This window comes from Phragmites australis, chromosome 7 (assembly GCF_958298935.1).
Source record: "Phragmites australis chromosome 7, lpPhrAust1.1, whole genome shotgun sequence".
Lineage (NCBI taxonomy): Eukaryota > Viridiplantae > Streptophyta > Magnoliopsida > Poales > Poaceae > Phragmites > Phragmites australis.
The window spans coordinates 21113161-21128836 of NC_084927.1; the positions used below are offsets into that span (position 1 = coordinate 21113161).

At 54.7% G+C, this 15676-nt stretch overlaps 1 pseudogene; it reads right to left on the reverse strand.

The window, feature by feature from the left end:
* Positions 1 to 1023: 1023 nt before the first annotated feature.
* On the reverse strand, positions 1024 to 15485 carry LOC133924165 (uncharacterized; annotated as a pseudogene).
* Between the last annotated feature and the right edge of the window lie 191 nt (positions 15486 to 15676).

The following is a 15676-nucleotide window of genomic DNA, read 5'->3' on the forward strand; positions in this document are numbered from 1 at the left end:
ACCCCCTTTGTGCACTTTGGCCGGTGGCACAAGCCGAATGGTCCTCGTGTCATGTGGGTCCAGGAGTATCCCCCTGCAAGGTGTAAAAACAGTTCGAACTACCGCGCTCTCGGTTATGAGCATGTCTATCGCTTATCTGCACCGGTCGTAGAGTTTCGGTTGTGGGCGATGGTTCGGCAACGTGTTTGTGGATTGGTTATGTTGGAGTGATAGTGGTGTTGGTTCGGATATGAGATGGTTGGGCATGTGATTATGATCTGGGTATGGTGGTTGGTGGTTCGAGTTGGCACTTGTTCACATTGATATACTTGTTGTTACTTTTACATATGCTCAGTTGAGGGTTATGGAAGGGTAGTTTCGCATAAGTTGGTTAAGTCAGTTGCTCACACCTATGTTTAGTATGCTTACCGCTTAATTAACTTAACCATGTTTAATCCTTGCTAGTAGCCAATGCATGATCCTTGGAGTCGAGCTATGTATATGTGCTCTATATTGTGTAAGACTTGCGAGTACCTTCGTACTCAGGGTGCTGCCCTTAAGTTGATGCAGGTTCATAGGTCGGCGAGGAAGAGGCAGTGTTTGGCTACTTTGTGCCTGCTAATCAGGGTGGTAGGCAGGAGTAGCACACTCTACTCCGAACTCGGTGCTCTTGGTATGGAGCCTAAGGGCATGTGGCTCCATATTCTTTTGTTGTATAGTTTATTTTCTTCCGCTGCGTAGATCTTTTGTTGGTTAGGAGTTGAGAGGTTTTGTCTCCTCCTAGCTCGCTTTTGTTATAAACTGTTGTAATTAGTTGCATGCTTAATACTTGTAATATAAATGTTTATTACTCGCTCTTTATTAAGCTATGTTGTGATATACCTGTTGGAACTATGTTCGAGGCATGTGTTCCGATCTTTGGGCACAAAATATGTGCTGGGACTGCCGGAGCGGTATTTTGATTAATCGTCGATGTTGTGATTATGTTAATGATCCGCCTGATGATTAGTTCGAATACTGTTTGGTCGGGTCCTCACAATTGTCCAACCATTTTGCCCCTTGAACATTAGGTTATTATTGTGCTCACACAATGTGTCAACATGATTTTTTCATGTGTGAAGGTCCATGCAGCCCCTGTCACTTTTGTTGACATGGCTACATTGCCCACAAGAAAGTTAAACAAAATATGCTTAGTATAAAAATGCATGTATTCATGTCTTACATATCAAAAATTACATTACCAGACATCTTTTACATATCATATAAGAACTACATTAAGTGTCCAGCACACAAACTAGTGCTATCATACTACATTACAAGACATCGTGCTCAACTAATTATTGTAGAAAACCCATATTTGTAGTGCAATTTGATCTCTTAGGATGCTTCCATCAGTTGACTTCAAATCATTTGCGTAGTTATTGTCCCCCTTCGGTGAGTCAACATAATTGGATGGCTTAATATAAACAGGTTGGTCATCTAGCCACCCTTCTTAACCATTTTCCCCTCTAATGATATTATGAAATGCAACCATTGCAGTTACAATCTTAATTTGAGACTCTATCAGATGATATATCCCCACTTTCAAAATTGGAAACCGCTTTTTCAGCACTCCTATTGCTCTTTCAATGTGATTGAAGAAGATTGCATGTCGATGATCGAACAATTCTTTGTAGTTTGCATAATCATTTCTTCGAGACGACTGACACCTCATAAACTCACTAATATGGTATCTAACTCCTCGATATGGAGCAATGAAGGATGGTGTGTTTGCATAACTACCATCTACGAGGTAAAATTTCCCCTCTGGCACATTAAAACCCTTCCTAAGAATAGATCATAGAACTCCTGCATGAGATGTAGACCCTTCCCACCCATATGAAATGAATATGAAATTTAGATCAAAGTCACAAGCGAGCATCACATTCTAAGATAGCATTCCTTTTCTATTTCTATATGGAGGGGCCTTGTCTTATGCAATGGTAATAGGGATATGTGTGCCATCAATGGCACCAATACAGTTCTGCACATAAAAAAAGGAAACTAAGGATTGGAATCGAGTGTTATAGGTGATAGAGACAAGTGTTAGATCTTATGGTTAACTTGAAAGAAAGGCATAAATCTAGGGTCAGGTGCAATCTTCACATGAGTTTGGTTTGCACTAGGGAGGTTCACAAATCTATGAGTCAAGGTTGGGATTATATCGAAGACATCCTTTATTTTCCTATGGATTGTCTAACCATTGTGTTGAAATGCCTTTATTAGCCTTAGATTGCTTGCATTGTGAGAGAGCATGAACATAAACATTACTAGCTGCTCCTCAATGTAAACACCACGTGTATCACGCAACAAGTCCTAAGAAAATTTGTTGTAACTCTAAATATTTCAGGCTCCATCTTGAACTCAACTCTACAACAACTCTCATGACCTTCCAGTATTTATTTGACCTTTTTCGCGCCAGGAAGTGATGACGTGTGCATTGGCTTTTTCTCATTATAAAGTCAAGAGTGGATAGCAAGGGCAATAGCCAGAAATAGTTCGTCATCCTCTTCTTCCTGATCTAACATGAATTCCTTGACTTGTTCCTCCGAAGAGCCCATTATCTAGTAAATGCAATTCATGTTGTTAATTAGCATATTGAACATGAATAGGTAGTTAATTAGCATATTGAATATGAAGATGGGTTGTATGATGTTTATAAGATAACAATGCATAGACAACTGTATGTAGAAAGATGCAGAAAAAATTGAATGCAATCAGTGAGGGTATAAGATGTTGGTTGTTTCAAACATCAGTATGTAATTTCACTAAATGTGCAGTTTCTGCAACAGTTCTCTCCATAAGTGGGACACCAAAATGAAAGGGGACCTGAGGGAAAAAATATAACCAGGGAATCGGGTTTTTTAATTATTGATATTGTTTTCTTACTGAATTCAGACATAACCACAATGAAAAATTAAACAGAGATGGCATATTAAGGTACAAGAAACAAGTTAACTTATGCAAGAAACAAGTTAATTTGATTTAATTGCAAATTCATTTCAATTAACAACTGAGCTCTCAAGCAAACATAATGTTTCACCTTTTCCCTTGATATGTAATACTCCCAACAGGAGACACTACGACAATAGTTCCCATGCAGAACACTTCATCAGCATCAAGCAGTTCATCCACCAACACAAGCCTCTCCTCAACCTTCCAAGAAACAGAAAATATTAATTAAGATTGCACCAAAGGACAAAGGTTTGAGAACATATGCAATTGTTTTTTGGTCATGGTTTCATTAAAATGTCTTGTTTCACCCAACTGGACCAATATCACTACCAAGGTCTACCTTTATTCACCAAAACGATATAGCTCATAATGGTCTAAGAACAAATATATTCTTGGTAGAATAAAATATAGGTACCCTTGTTAATTTTCATAATGAAAGGGGAAAGACTATAAGATATAATAAGGAACATGGACGGATGGACCTATGCACAAGCTATAAGCAAAGGAATTGAAGATTAACAAGAAACATCTAATCTCCTAGACAATTTTTTTGACTCAGGGGAATGATAGGTAATCCTTAGAATTCATAAGTAATTCTTCCCTAGAAAGGCAGCGAATGAAGAAGGGGAGAGGTAACAAAAAAGCAATTGTACACATGTATAAGCAAACAGAAATATCGACATATATTGTCGAACAACTTTATACAAATGATCTTAGTTGATTGGTCACTATGATCTGACAAAGCAATACATGAACTTCAGAAAACAACAATTTGGGCATAAACTTTACAACAGAACAACCTTGACTTTAGACTCTCTTTTTTGGGGTATTAGAACAGCTCACTCTATATTTCTACACAGGCAGTGGTGACTTCTCTGATCAAGCATGTCCAAGAAAAAGAGAGGAAACATTAAGCCAGCATTCCTAAATCCTAGTTAATGATAGATCCCAGGAGGCTTTGGGAAATGATCCTGAAGCTCCTTTTTTTTTATCCTACAGTATCCTAAACACATTGGATTTGTAGCACATATGCAAAAGTTTCAAGAGTTGACAAATGCTTTCGTTTTCAATGATAACAAATGCTTATTAGTGCTAAAACCAAAACCGTCAAGAAACTTTTGGATCTCGTGTTAACCCCCAATTTTTTTGGTAAAGAAACTTATCGGAGGGTTAACTCCTATCGCAGGGATCCTGAGGGACCCCTTTTTAGAGATTCGGTCGGGGGGATGATTCTGAATATGTTTGCTGGAGAAATAAATGGATGCAAATGCGATGGCAGGTGGGGTGGAATGATCCAATGCAGAAAAGAGTAAATGCGCTGGGGGATTTTTACACAGGTTCAGGCCGCACTGCGCGTAACACCCTACTCCTGTGTGGATGCTATAAATGCCCTGAGAATGTCTCTCAGGAATGTGCTAGTTACAAGAATGTCTGTCTATCCTAGAGCCTTGGGCTCCTTGTTCTTCAGTTTCTATGCTCGTACAAAGGTGTTCTTCGATCTCTGTTGGACTCAGTTGGCTCTGTGTGCGCTTGTCTGAGCTTGGATTTGCCGTAGACCGTGTTCGATCTGCCTCTCGTTTTCCTCTGTGCTGCCGGCTGCTTTAAATACCCGCCGGCGGTAGCGTGCCCCGAAAGGGAGGGCACGAGTTCAGGGCGCCATAAATGGAAAGGGCGTCATCATGTCCTTTGCGCAAAGTGACGGGGGTTAAAAACGTGCCCCGCGCCCGGTCTTCAGTCGTCATGATGGCGCTGGCAACGGGCGCCATGGAGAGGGCCTACCGGGCAGCCGCAGAGCGGCCCGGCGTGCCCGTCCGGTCTTGTTCGCCTGCCACAGCAGCGCGGCAGACGGAACACCTCGGGCCTCGCGATGCTATCCCGAGGCGCGCCGGATGGCACGGGATGGGACACGTGCATTAAATGTCCCCACGCCCTTCTGCCAGAATATGACAGGAACTGACATCGAGCGTGGCGGGAGCAGTTGGAGATGACAGGCCACGTGCGCTCTTAAATGCTGCATCGGGCCTTTCACTGGCTGACACCTCATCGCTGGACCCCTGTGGGGGCCACTGACGGGGGGCTTCCTGGATCATCGGGGAACCGAGTGCTCGGGGATCACTGTTTACCTCCCCAAGCACTCTCTCCCGAGGACGCCCTTTCTTGGTCGTCGAGGAACTGAGTGCTCGGGGGCCACTGTTCATGGCCCGAGCACTCTCTCCCGGGTTTGACTGTACGGATCCTTGGGGAACTGAGTGCTCAGGGGCCGCTGCTCGCAACCCCGAGCACTCTCTCCCGGAACTACCTTCCTTGGGTCCTCGGGGTACTTGGGTGCCCGGAGGGCCACTGCTCGCAGCCCCGGGCACACCCTTCCCGGCACTCGGTTCTCCTGGTCGTCGGTGGACTTGGGTGCTTGGGGGTCATTGTTCACCTCCCCGAGCACTTTCTTCCCAGTCACTTAGTCTTCACAGATCATCGGGGAACCCGGGTACTCGAGGGCCACTGATTGTGGCCCCGAGCGCCCTCTCCCGGGACTTAGTCTTTTTACCTCACGGAGATGACCCCGCGGGAGGGCGCCACGTGGTGGAATGATGGACTGGCCTCGGGATTCGGGGACCCCTGGTTCCTGATTCACCGACAGCAGCCCCCGGGCCCATTGGCAGGCGATGGCCCAGAGACTGCGGATGGGCTCTTCGTTGTCATCGAGGCCGAACCCAGTACCGACGCCATGTGGCGCGCTTTCAGGCGCTGGCCTCTCCGGCCTGGGCCTCTGGTACGGCCCAATGGGGAGCCGAGCGGACGCGCGCCCAGCCAACTCCCGAGGCGCGTGATAACGAGGTGGGTGACGCGCGTGGCAACCGCGCTGATCGAGGAAATTGTGCGTGGCAATCGCGCGACCCGAGGGAGATTCGCCTGGCGGTTGCGCTGGCCGAGGAAATCGTCTCGGTTTCCCTGGAGTATAAAAGGAGGAGGGGAGCGAACCACCCCCCTCTTTACGCCATATTTGCGATCAAATCTTCTTCTTCCTTGCGCTCCTGAGCCCTCGTCCTCCCTTAGGCGATCAGAGCACCTCTCTTCCCCCACCGTTCCAACTCGTCCCCCACCCTGACAAGATGCCGAGAGCGGGAGGTAGCCGCCGCGACAAGACACCCGATAGCGTGCTGCCGGAGTCCCGATTCTTGAACGAGGAGGCGGCGGATAAAGTGCGGAAGTTGATGGTGCCCGAAGGCCAGCGGGAGGCCTCGATGGTGAGGCCGGCGAGCTTCCCGCCGGTGACGGACCGGCCGGGGCGCATCGTCCTCTTCGCGTCCTTCGTGGCGGCCGGGCTGGTGTCACCGTTCTCGACTGAAGACTGTGTAAGTTCTTCTTTTTCCCGAGCATGCTTCGCCCGGAGTGAGTTCGGAGACTGACCTTATTTTCTCTTTCAGGCCGCCTAAGGACGCCGTCGGAGACCAAGGACGGCCGGAGGCGCCGTGGCCGGCTCCAGCCCCCGAGCCGAGCGTGCCGGTGGAGCTGGAGCCGCAGAGCGTGCCGGTCGAACCAGAGTCGCAGGCGCCGCCCTGCCCCAAGCCGATGGTAGAGGTCGCGCCCGAGCTACCGCGCCGGTTGAGCCCACCCTGAGCACATCGAGTGCGGGGCGGATGGCCTCGTCGAGGGCGGTGCCTTCGTGGCAGTATTCGGGGACCCCGAGCCCCTCAGAGAGGGCTCGCAGGGGACCCAGCGCCCGGCCCTCGTCCAGTCGGCCTGCAGAACCCCTCCCGGACGTGCTAGGAAGCGCCCGGGAGGTGATCTTGCGGCTGGAGGCGACCATGGCGGGGGAGAGGACACAACTTGAGGCGGACTGCGCCGCCCTTGTTGAGGAGAGGAAGCGACTGGCAGAGATCAGCCGCCTTTTGGAGGCCCGCGTCACCGCGGCGTGCGCTGCCCATGAGAAGGAGCGGCGTACGATGGACGCGGAGAGGCAGACCCTGGACGAGATACGCGAGGAGGCCGTCGCTGAGCAAGAAGAAGCCACCCGCCTGGGTGAAATATCGCGGCGGTGGGCCGCCGAGGTGCTCGCCAGGGAGAGATTGGTGCGGGCTCGGGAGAACGTGATCCTGTCCCGCGAGAGGGCGGTGGAGGCCTCCCAGGCGGACTTAGCCTGCCAAAAGGACGCGGTTGAGCAGAGCCGCACCGAGCTCCAGCGTCGTGAGGAGGACGTCACGATGCGCGAGACCGACGTCGGCATCACGACGACGGCTCTGGACGCCCGGGAGGAGCTACTGACCCGCCAGGAGGAGGAGGCTGCCGAGGCGTCGGCAGCCTTAACTGCTCAGGAGGAGCGGGCTGCCCAATGGGAGTTAGAGCTTACTGCGCGGGAGCAGGCCCTCTCTGCCCTCGCCGAGCAGGTGAAGCAGAAGCAAGCCGAAGTCCCGGCGCCCGTCGCCGTCCCGACCAGCACGGCCAAGGGACTGAGCTTGGAGGAGCGGCTGCAGATCCTGAAGGACGAGCTCGAGACCATTAGCACCGAGCGGACAAATGTGAAGCTAATGATGGGAGACATCCTTCGGCAGGCACGGAGGTCCGTGAGGGTGGCCAGGCTCGGGCGAGTCCATGTGGGCGAGAAGGGGATGGAGCGAGCTACCATCGGCCACATCGCTCTCGACTTCGAGGAGATTAGCCAGCGACTCAAGGCGCTTCCCCAGGCCGTGCAGGAGCTAGCTGCCCGGGAAGGGTGTGGCCTGGCCCAAGCGGTGGCCGAGCATGTCATGGCCTGCTACCGGAGCCGGGATCCGAACTTCTCGTTGGAGCTAGCTCGGGAAGGGGTGGTCGAGGCCGAGGAGGAGGCCGCCCGGGAAGCTGTCCGGGGTGTCGCCACCGAGGTGGCAGCTTGTTTCATGTGGGAGCCGCTGCTACCGCCGGACGCGGGCAGCAGCGGCGAGGAGTCCCCGCTACCTTCTGAGCCCGATGACTCAGACTTAGATTAGGCTTTTGTAATTTTCTTTTTCTTTGACTTGATGTAAATATGGGAGTGATCCCTTAGAATAGCTGTCCTTTCTTTTGAATATAACGGAAGCCTTTCTTTGGGGTCGCAACTCCAGTGTTCTCTCAAATGCTTGATGAAGTCTCTATTCTTTTCACTTGATGTCCCGAGGAGTACTCAGTTGGACCGAGCCCGACCTTTCCCTCCCCGAGAATGAAGTCACCCCGACTACTCATCGCCTGAGTAGTGAGGCCTTCTTTGCGCGTTCAGCCCCCAAGCCCTCTCGAGCCTGCAGCGTCTAAGTCAAGAGACAAAGGCACGAACTTCCTTGCTCGGGAGATAGGTCGATCCAGCACGGAGCACGCCACGGCCAGTGAACACTTTCCCATTTTGCGACCACTCAAACAGGTAGACTGGAGACACGGGCGGGCGGAAATGCGACCAAGAGTCCCCACGGTTTGGTGGAGCCCGGGCTAGGACGGACCGGACCGAGCACCGACAGCCCGCCCCCAGGGTCTAGGCTCCCGACCGCTCTTTGCTCGAGCGGTGAGATTACCCGAGAACCCTAGAGGCTCGGTAGTGCCCGGGGCCTTTTAAGCGGACCGAACACCATGACCACCATGAAGGACTTCGGTCAGACATTGCCGTTCGTACGGTACACCTTTCTACTGTCCGTTCTGTCGTTCCGGGAAAAACGGACACGTGGGCAGGGTTTGGTGCGCGAGGAGACCATCTCGCCGAACAGATTAGAATGCGAGGGCCCCGAGGATAACTCGGGAATAGTAGATTATTGAATGTAAATTCATATAACTTTAACCACTTACTGGACAACTGTCAGCTTTTCGACCGACCGATCCGGGAGAGGCATGCGCTCCGAGCTCGGGGTGTCCGGGAACTTGGTTCCTTCGGTTGGAGCGCCCGAGCACCGGGAGGCGTGATAGGGAGCCCGGGACCAGGCGATTCCGACCACTCATGCCCGAGCGGTAGGACCACCCAGGGATCCCTAGGCCCGGGCAGCGACCTGGGCACTGAGGCCCTCGCGGTCGAGCTGCTTTTACTCTTGGTTGTTGATCTGTGACTTGAGAAAATGGAAAACTTCTTTGTGTGGTGCGCTCTGTTAGTGCGGTACTCATTATAGACTGCTCTCATTTTCGACCCGAGACCTCTCGAATAACCGGACCGGCGGACTATACAGGCAGAGGCATAACCCAGAGGTCCTATGGTTCAGTGGCGCTCGGGTATGACAGACCAGACCGAGCAATGACAGCCCACCCCTTGGGCCTAGGCTCCGGACTACTGTTTGCTCGAGCGATAGGATTACCCGAGAACCCCAGGGACTTGGTGATGCCTGGGGGACTGCCACGACACCGAACACAACAGCCTACCATGATAGACATATGTCAGCGGCAACTGCCCGCGCGCATACCGATCAGGATTCTTTTATCAGCGGGGAAAAAGAGAGAGCAAGTTTTTCTCGCACAATCGAGGCCTGGTTGGCCTGAGCACGCATACATGCCATCTACGGGAAGAACTTGCGCAGGTGCTCGATGTTCCATGCATTGGGGAGCAGCTGCCCGTCCTCTGCAGCCAGCCGAAAGGAGCCTTCTCGTGGGACACCGATCACGGTAAAGGGGCCTTCCCACATATGGGACAGTTTATTCCTTCCTTCGCGCGATTGGACGCGTCGGAGAACTAGATCCCCCACCTCGAGAGACCGGGCCCGGATGTGACGCTGATGATAGCGCCGCAGGCTTTGCTGGTAGCGGGCTGCTCGGACGGTGGCACACCGTCGGCGCTCTTCCAAGTAGTCGACGTTGTCGCGCCTTCGCTGTTCCTGTTCGCCTTCAGAGTAGGCATGCACCCGAGGGGAGCCAAGAGTGAGCTCAGAGGGGAGGACCGCCTCAGCGCCGTACACAAGGAAGAAATGAGTCTCCCCAGTAGCGCGACTCGGCGTGGTCCGATTGGCCCATAACACAGCAGGCAGCTCGTCGATCCACCCTTTCCCGTGCTTTGCGAGCACGTTGTAGGTCCGGGTTTTGAGCCCCTTTAGTATCTCAGCATTGGCGCACTCGACCTGCCCATTGCTCCGAGGATGAGCGACAGAGGCGAAGCAGAGCTTGATGCCGAGGTCCTCGCAGTAGTCCCCAAACAGGGCACTTGCGAAGGGCCATGACAGGGGGATGGTTTGAAGAGCCTGAGTAGGCTGGTGAATCTGCTTTGTGTGGAACTGGCACGCCCTGCAGCGCCGAACCAACTCAGAAGCATTCTGGAGGGCTGTAGGCCAATAGAAACCTTGCCGGAAGGCCTTCCCGACCAACGTGCGAAACGATGCATGGCCACTGCACTCGCCCTCGTGGACCTCAGCGAGAAGCTCGCCGCCTTCTGCCCGGGTGATGCATTTCAGGAGGACGTCGCCTGCGCCACGCCAGTAGAGATCCCCATCTACTATGGCATAGCGTTTGGACTACCGAGCAATTCTTTCAGCAAAGGCATCATCCCCGGGGAGGAACTTTTCTTTCAAGTACCCTTGGATCTCGTCCATCCACGAGGCATCTTGAGAACAGCCAGTAAGCGCAGCGCACTCGCCGGGTGGCGGCACCCTGTCGGGGCTTCCCATTGAGGGCGCTTCCGGGGTCCCCTGAACTGGGCTCGAGGTTTCCCCTTCTTCCTGTTCGGCAAGCAGGACGGAAGGCCGTGTGAGTCTTTCTTCAAAGACTCCGGCAGGGACGCGCGCACGGGAGGAGGCTAGGCGAGAAAGGTCATCAGCCAGAGCGTTGTCGTGGTGAGAGATGTACCGCAGCTCCAGGCCGTCGAAGTGCCTCTCCAGCTTCCTGACTTCCGCCACGTACGCCGCCATTTGAGGATCCGTGCACTGGTATTCTTTCGACACCTGGTTGACCACCAGCTGGGAGTCTCCCTTGACCAGGAGGCGACAAATCCCGAGGTCCACCGTGGCCCAGAGGCTGGCGATGAGGCCCTCATATTCCGCCATGTTGTTGGTTGCTCGGAACTGCAGCAGCACGACGTACCGGAGTTCTTCACCTGTTGGGGAGGTGAGAACAACTCCGGCCCTCGCGCCTTTCAGCGTGAGGGAACCATCGAAGTGCATAACCCAGTACCCGGGCGCATCGTGCCCGGGATATGCGGAAAACTCTTCTTGATCGATCTCGGGAGCGGGCGTCCACTCTGCCATGAAGTCAGAGAGCGCCTGGCTTTTGATCGCCTGGCGGCTGACAAAGTGCAGGTCGAACTCCGCCAGCTCCACCGCCCACTTGACGACACGCCCGGTGCCTTCTCGGTTCCGAAGGATGGGACCCAGCGGGTATGTGGTAACCACCGAGACCTTGTGCGCCTGGAAGTAGTGGCGCAGCTTCTGGGAAGCAACGAGCACGGCGTAGAGCAGCTTCTGGGCTTGGAGATATGTTGTTTTGGCATCTCAGAGGACTTCACTGACGAAGTACACCAGTCGCTGTATGCGGCGGGCCCGGACCGCGGCTTCACCCGAGGGCCTGTCACAACCCCGAGCTCAGCGACGTGGTCGGGGCTGGCCGGGTGCTCGGGCTCGACTCCCTGGTCGGGGGGAGCCAAGTGCTCGAGCTCGACTGCCTGGTCGGGGGGAGCCAAGTGCTCGGGCTTGACCCCCTGCTCGGGGGGAGCCGCGAGGACTGGGGAGTGCCCGGGGGCGGCCGGGAGCTGGGACCTAGCACCTTGCCCCGAGCACTCATCGCGCTCCACCACCAGTACCATGCTCACGACCTGAGGAGTGGCCGAGACATAGAGCAGTAGTGGCTCGCCCTCGGAGAGAGCCACTAGTACGGGCGGCGAGGTGAGATACTTCTTCAGATCGCGGAAGGCCTGCTCGGCCTCCGGCGTCCAGTCGAAGCGACCGGTCTTCTTTAGGAGCTTGAAAAGGGGGAGTCCTCGCTCCCCGAGTTTGGAGATGAAGCGCCCGAGGGCCGCCATGCAGCCGGCGAGACGCTGAACTTCCTTGAGTCGAGCTGGGGGTCGCATCTGCTCGATGGCCCGAATCTTCTCTGGGTTGGCCTCGATCCCTCGGTTGGAGACCAAGAAACTGAGGAGCTTGCCCGCAGGTACCCCGAAGACGCACTTCTCGGGGTTGAGCTTCAAGCGGGTAGTGCGGAGACTGTTGAAAGTCTCGACAAGATCTTCAAGTAGGGTGGCGCGGTCTCGGGACTTGACCACGAGATCGTCGATGTAGGCCTCAACGTTGCGGCCAACCTGCGAGTCAAGGGTGATGCGGACAGCGCGCTGGAAAGAAGACCCAGCGTTGCGCAAACCAAAAGGCATCGATACGTAGCAATAAGTCCCCACCGGAGTGGTAAAAGAAGTTTTTTCTTCATCCTCTATGGCCATGTGAATTTGGTGATAACCAGAGTTTGCATCTAGAAAACATAAAAGATCACATCCCGCGGTTGCATCTATAATCTGATCTATGCGGGGTAAAGGAAAGAGATCTTTCGGGCAAGCCTTGTTTAGGTCGGTGTAGTTCACGCACATGCGGAGCTTGCCGTTGGCCTTCTGGATGACAATTGGGTTCGCCAGCCACTCGGGGTGGAGAACTTCTCGGATGAATCCGGCGTGAAGGAGCTTACTGACTTGCTCCCGGATGAACTTCTGGCGCTCAGGCGCCTGTCGCCGGACTTTCTGCTTCACCGGGCGTGCGTCCGGGCGCACAGCCAGGTGGTGCTCGATCACCTCCCTAGGGATCCTGGGCATATCGGACGGCTGCCATGCAAACACGTCAACGTTAGCCCGGAGGAAGGTGACGAGCGCGCTTTCCTATTTGCCGCCCAGGTCACCGCCGATTCGGACGACCTAGGAGGCGTCTTCGCCCACCACGACCTCCTTTGTAGGAACGGAGGCGTCGGCAGCGAGTCGGGGTTTGGATTAAGAGGGTCCCGGCCCCCCTGGATGACCTTTGACCTCGGCCCGAGCTGAGACCAAGGCCAAGTATAGCTGCTCGGCGCAGGAGACGGCGCTGCTGGTCTCTGCGGACACGGAGATGGGGCCCGCTGGGCCCGGCATCTTAACTGTGAGGTACGCGTAGTGCGTGGCCACCATGAACCGAGCGAGCACCGAGCGCCCGAGGATGGCGTTTTAGGGGAGGGGGAGCTCCACGACGTCGAAGATGACGTTCTCCGTCCGGAAGTTGTCCCGGCTCCCGAATGTCACGGGCAGCTCGACCTGCCTGAGGGGCAGAGAGTGCCCGGGTGTCACCCCGTAAAAGGAGAGCGAAGGCTTTAGGCGCCTGGAGGGCACCTGCAGCTTCTCAAAAGCCTCCCTGGAGAGGAGGTTAAGGCCTGCGCCCCCGTCGATCAGCACTCTGCTGACCTTCACATTGTAGATGGTGGGGGACACTACCAGGGGTAGTCGCCCCACGCCTACAGTACTGGTAGGGTGGTCTGCCAGGCTGAACATGATCGGGGCGTCTGACAACTTCAGGGGCCTTGCGGCCTCCTCGCTCGGGGTCGCCAACACACCTCGCGCCGCATGGACTTGACGCTGCGGCGGGAGGAGGGCGTGTGAGTGCCTCCGTCGATGAAGGCAACGGTGTGCTCAGGCTCCTGGAAGCCGAGCTCTTGGTTGTCGGGGGCGGCTCTGTCGTCGCCGCCCCTGCGGGGCTCCTCGCGGTCCCTCTGGCGCTGCTCGATGAAGCCTTTGACCGTGCGGCACTCCGTGAGGTCATGCCACCTGGTCTGGTGGATCTGGCACCACTTCCCCGGCTCGGGCCTCGCGGGAGCGGGGGCCCTTGCGGGAGCCGGAGTCCTAGGAGGGGCTCGGGCCGGAGCCCTCGCGGGCGTAGGCCGTCTGTCGGTGGCCGCCCGGCGCGCTTGCCGACGGTCGAGTTCCTGGGCCGGCCCATGGGCGGGGCCTTGGGCTGGCTCGACGGGGATAGCCTCGCGCCTCCTTATCTTTTTCTTTTCCCGCCTCTCGGAGCGAGAAGGACCTGTCTGATCGGCAGCAGGATGCTCAGGGCGCGGAACATGCCATGCCCGAGCATTAAATGCCATGCGCGAAACATGACAGGCCATGCGCGCTCTTAAATGCGGCATCGGGCCTTTCACTAGCTGACACCTCATCGCTGGACCCCTGTGGGGGCCACTGATGGGGGGCTTCCTGGATCGTCGGGGAACCGAGTGCTCGGGGATCACTGTTTACCTCCCCGAGCACTCTCTCCCGAGGACGCCCTTTCTTGGTCCTCAGGGAACCGAGTGCTCGGGGGCCACTGTTCATGGCCCGAGCACTCTCTCTCGGGTTTGACTGTACGGATCCTCAGAGAACCGAGTTCTCGGGAGCCGCTGCTCGCAACCCCGAGCACTCTCTCTCGGAACTACCTTCCTTGGGTCCTCAGGGTACTTGGGTGCCCGGGGATCCACTGCTCGCAGCCCCGGGCACACCCTTCCCGGCACTCGGTTCTCCTGGTCGTCGATGGACTTGGGTGCTTGGGGGTCATTGTTCACCTCCCCGAGCACTTTCTTCCCGATCACTTAGTCTTCACAGATCATCGGGGAACCCGGGTACTCGGGGGCCACTGATTGTGGCCCCGAGCGCCCTCTCCCGGGACTTAGTCTTTTTTACCTCGCGGAGATGACCCCGCGGGAGGGCGCCACGTGGCGGAATACTGACCTGGCCTCGGGATTCGGGGACCCCTGGTTCCTGATTCACCGACAAAACTGCATCAGCCTACAAAGATGATCGATCGATCTCACGTGCTGAAGAACATCAAGAAAAAAAACCCAATCCAAGGATGGAAGAAAACCCAATCTAAGGAAGCTAGGATCACTTACCGACAAGCAAGGAAACCGAGGATCTCCGCCCCAATCAACCACCACCACAAGGGAGGAGCGGTGCCGCGGAACCAAAGGTGGAGAGGGAGAGGAGCAGAGGAATCGATGAACTCCGCCATGAATGAACAGGGGTGGAACGAAGGAAAAGGCACGGGGCTCCCCAGGGGCCACCTCCGCCCTTAGTGGCAGCGGCAACGGTAACCGTGAGCCTCGAGCAAGTGAGATAGGGGAGGAGTGCCGACCTATGTAGGTGGGGCGTATTTTCCGCACGGGAATGATGTGGGTTAGACCATAGATACCTGTCACCTAGGCTTTCAATCATACCCTTCAGCTAGCCTGTGGGTTGTTGCCCCGTGGGCTCGCTCCCCTAGTTAAAGACCAGGATCTTAGGGATTTGGGCCTTCCAAACTAGACCTAAGGGTTTATCATGTAGTGCTTGTTAGGTTTGTTTTTTTTTTATTGGAGTTTGTTTTGCGGGTGTCACTTTTGTGTGAGGCGTGTACAAAAGTCAAAGTGTATATTATGTCATGTATAGCAAGGCATGTTTAGATCTTATTTGATAGAGCTTCCACGGGCTAATTCTTGATCGAATCCTCCAGCATGCCACCTCCATCTACAAGCCCCACTCACGCACTCTCATCCCCTTGCAGCTCGCTCCAGGGGCAAGCATGTGTGCTTGAGAGAGTTCTTGAGAGAGGTGCAGTGTGCTTGAGAGAGGTAACCTAACTGTTAAAAAGCAGTCCAGAAACACATGCGCGGGGCCTCTACCAACCTTCGCCGGTCACTCCGTTTTCTGTCCGTGCACTTACATGAGCCGAAATCAACAGCGCTTCGCATCGCGGGCCGACGCCAGTGGGCTGGGAGGAGGGGTGCGCACCTTGGAAGAGAAGCGATGCAAACACAGCACAAACACCGGCTTTCCACTCCCTTAATAGCA